We start from the raw sequence: 4208 nt of genomic DNA, 5'->3' as shown, positions 1-4208 counted from the left end.
CCAGGACCTGCAACCAGGCAGGAAAGTTTCCAGAGCACATACCCACCTGCTGATATAGGGCATCATCCAGAGCAACTCCACCTGAGCTATGGGGCTGCTCCCCACCACCTGCTCTCCTGGCCCACAGCTGTGCAAGGGCATCTTCTGATTAAACTGGGGGTTGAGGAGAGAAATGTCATTCTCAATAAAGCAGAAAGTCCCATTTTAGAACAGCCATCTGAGGTAAGAGCTGAGAGTCTTGCCCTCAGAGGGCAAGATGTAAGGGGGCTGTGGGAGGCAGGAACCTTTTATAGTACACATGCCTGTCTTATTATTTGAATCAGCAAGTAAAGATGAGTCTCATCTCAACAACCTCGTTCTGTTTCTCAAGCTGTTAAATCCAAGGTCTTGTCTGAGATGACTTGTTATTAATTTTTTAAAAATCCAGGCATTGCCATGGCTTTGTCATTTGAAAACTGCTCCTGCCCACCTTAATCTTTTTTTTTTTTCCCTTCTGCTTTTCTTTATGGTAGCAAAACAGAAAAGGCCTCAAGGGCTGGCTGAGCCTGGGGATGAGTGGAAGTGAGAGCCAGGAAAAACCTTGACTTGGACCCTGGAGGCAGCCCCAGCAAGCATAGCTGCCATAAACTCAGGTTTTCAGCTTTAAATACCCATGGGTTCAGATGGCCAGTGCCCACCCTTTAAATTCTCATCCCTCCTATTCCATAGAAGAAGTATTTCAACTCTGAAATGACTTCACAAAATCCTCTGAGAATTTAAATAGTCGGAAAATATCCAGACTGGGCAATATGCAACAGGAATATGATGCTCAGGTTATTTTTTCAGAGGGTGGAGGTGGCTTTTCCAGCTAAGACTAAGGATGTTGTTGTGCAGGAGAGCTGGCCCTGGGACTCTGGGTAGGACCGGAGGAATCCAGGCACAGGGATGGTGCCAGGGAGCCCGGCAGCAGAGCATAAGCAACATTTTGGAGTATAGAGACCACATTTGTGTTACATTCTTATTTTTAAGCTGCTAGGAAGCGGGACTGTGCCCCTGCAGGCAGAGCTCTCCGGGCCGGGAGCGGGGCCAGCGGCTGTCCCTGCCGTCCTCCTGCGGCCGCGCCGGGACGCCCAGCCTGCTGCCTCCAGCCTCCCCTGCCCGTGTGTGCCATTACTTGCTGTGCGCCCGCTCGGCCCCTCTCAGAGACAGCGCCCATCGTCCCCGGGCCCAGAAAAACACCTGGTGAGCCGCGCTTTAGGGGAAAACTCAAGAGAGTAAGTTCCCCAAGTACCAGGTTCGTGCTGTTGCACCTATTGCCTCTACCCTACGAGTGATCTGCAAATGTGGCTGGAACTGGCCAGGGATTTCCAAATAACCCATGCCCAGAGGGGTGGCTGCAGAGGCACTGTGTGGGAGCTTCGGGGCCCTCGTGGCCTGCGCAGCCCCCGCCCAGGTGCCGCAGAGCCCCCCACCCTGCTGGGCACAGGGCTTGCGCTGCTTTGGCTCTCTAAAGCATGAAACCCGTTCACCGGTGGATCCACACTGCTTCACCCACGCGGAACTGCTGCGTCCCCATGGGAGAACGATGCGGCGCCCTGAGCACCAGCACGCTCGCTACAACAGTGTCTTTGCGCCGCAGACATCTGCTCCCAATGTCCCAGCCCAGCCGACCCCGCCGGCCCCGCGCTGAGCCAGCGACGTTGACGGGAAAAGCTCCAGCTCCTGTTTCCATCCTCAGGGAGGTCCAGACTCCTGCGGCCACATCGGGAGCTGACGGCAACTGTAGGGCGGCTTTGCCAGCGGCTGGGGGAACGGCCAAGCAAGCCACACGCCGGGAGGAGACAGCAGTGTTTCTCCATCCCCCCCAAGGGCTGTGGAACAGCAGCAGAGCCCTGATTCCTGCTCCATTACTGATCATCAAAATGCGTAATCTGAAGTAGAGAAGGGCGTATTGAAAGCCTTTCCACAGGCTTTATTTATAAATCAGAGTCCCCCATGTTAAATAAACTTAATTTAACTTGACGTCCCATCAGCGTGGGTCCCAGCACCGCTGTGACATCAGCATGGCTGTGGGGCCACCAGACCTTGTCATCGCAACAGGCTCCTTGGTTGGGCTGGAGAAGCTGTGGAAGCAGGGCTAGCCATGTCCCTGCCTCCTCTTGATCCTTCAGGTACAGCTTCTGGATAGTTCTTTTGTGGAGGAAGACAAAAAAAAAGAAAAAGAGGAAAAAAAAAATCTCAGAGAGAGGGTGTCTTCCCCGAGTTGCTGTGCTCTTGCCTGGCTTTATCTCCAGGAGGAATCTGTAATGTGCTGACATTCATGCAGTGCTACCCCAGCAAGCACTAAAAGCCGTTTCTTCTTGACTTGAGAGAGAAGAGAAAGAAAAGCGATGTGAACCGAAGGAAACTCCCATCTCCCACGACGGCAACCCGCAACGCCCTGCCCCTGCAGCCTCTGCTCGGGCCGGCAGGCAGAGGTGGGGTGGGGAGCTGCTTTGAGCGGAGCAAGACCGGTGCAGTGGGAACATCAGGGGCAGCTTTACACAGCAGAGGGAGCTGCTTCGTGGGAGTTTTGTTGTTTGGGTTTTTTTTTTAAAGGATATTTCATGGTTTAATGGGAGGTTTCCATTGCCTCATGCCCCATAAAATCACACTGTAGCACACTGTCATGAAAATAGCTGCACCCTGTGAATGACTGGGACTATTTAAAAATGCAAACGGCAGAGAAGGAACCTCAAGGTGACCCCTTTTTTCTATCAGGAAGCAACTGTGCGCTTCTGCGGCCTTTCCTGCTGTGCCACGGAGGGCTGTGTGTTATGCCCGGCCCCATGGCAAAAGCCCTGGCTGGCACCAGGGCCAGTGGGGCAGCCTTGGGTCCCACAATGACACTGCCTGCGGCTTTCTGCCTGCTGCCGGCTCTCCCCCAGGAGCGGGCTCTGGCGGGGGCAGCAGGAGGCATTGCTGTCGGAGCTTTACAGAAGCAGGGCAGAGAACAGTGTGTCCCAGCGGCTGCTGCCCATCTCTTTGCTTTAACACCCATTGACAACACCAGACTGGAGGACCCCAGCCTTCCTGACATCTCTATCGCAGTTCCTAGCACAGGTTCTCACCATTTTCAAGGACTCTCAGATGCCCAAATTATACTGCAGAAAATGGATTAGAAGTGAGAAAAAAGCCCAGGAACATCCTAATGCAGTGCTTGACCTTGCTTCTGTCGCTCCAAACTGCTGGCAGAGGCATCAAGAAGAGTTTGAGGCCGACTGTGCAGCATCCCTCCTCCCTCCAGCCCATCCTCTGCAGTGCAACCAGGTCCGACAGAGTCACAAATTAATGCGATACATCTTCATCCCTCCCAAAACGTAAACCAACCTGAAACAGGAACTCCCAGAGCAGGAGTTCACGCGCACGGATTAGGCTGGGGCGGTGGGTATAATTGCACCTCGTTTAGCTGCACTCAGCAAGGTTGCTCCTTGCACGGAGGCCAGGCTGCTCCCGAGCCTCAGTAGTCAGCACCTTACTGCAGGTGGCAGGCTTGGTCTGGCAGAGGACTGGGAGAGCTCTGTGTGGGCAGCCAAGGTTTATTAGAGAAATGGTTAAATTCAAATGACTTGGATACAAAGATAAGCTGCACTGCCTTCTGAAAGGCAAAGGTGTTTCTGACCCGTAGAAACTGATACAGGTTACCAAGACATCAGTGACCACAGCAGGTTTGACAGTAAAATGATCACCTTGCAGTTAATCTTAGTGGAGTCAAAGTTTCTTTCTACCTAGTACATCCAATAGGATGCGTACATTGTGTCAGCATATAACTACCGCCTCTCGCCTATAGCCTTGCTGCCGTTCCTCTGGGACGTTGCCATCTGTCTCAGCAGCATCTCTTCCATTCCCATTCAATCACAGTCGCTCTCCCCTCCCTCGTTTGCTGTGTTTAAACATCCAAAGCAACACATCTCTATGGAACATTTCTAAATTCAACGTTAGGCTGCTCTCATCGTTAACTGGATGGGGGAATAAGAAGGTGCAGAAACTCAAAAATCTGTTATTAGACCTTTAAACTAAAATTAAAAAGAAAAAACAAAAACCACTGTTCATTTCTCATGGAGAATTCAAACTCTTCACCGGCATGTTCCTAGGAATGTTTTTCTGCTTGCGACGGTTAGCATCACGGGATCGTATCCACCTTCCCTCCCTGGAGCTCCGTGGCATTGTCTCCTCTGTGGGATGAGGTG

Source organism: Phaethon aethereus (genome assembly GCF_964289735.1).
Source record: "Phaethon aethereus genome assembly, chromosome: 17".
Taxonomy (NCBI): Eukaryota; Metazoa; Chordata; class Aves; order Phaethontiformes; family Phaethontidae; genus Phaethon; species Phaethon aethereus.
Note: the sequence above shows the minus strand (reverse complement) of the source record.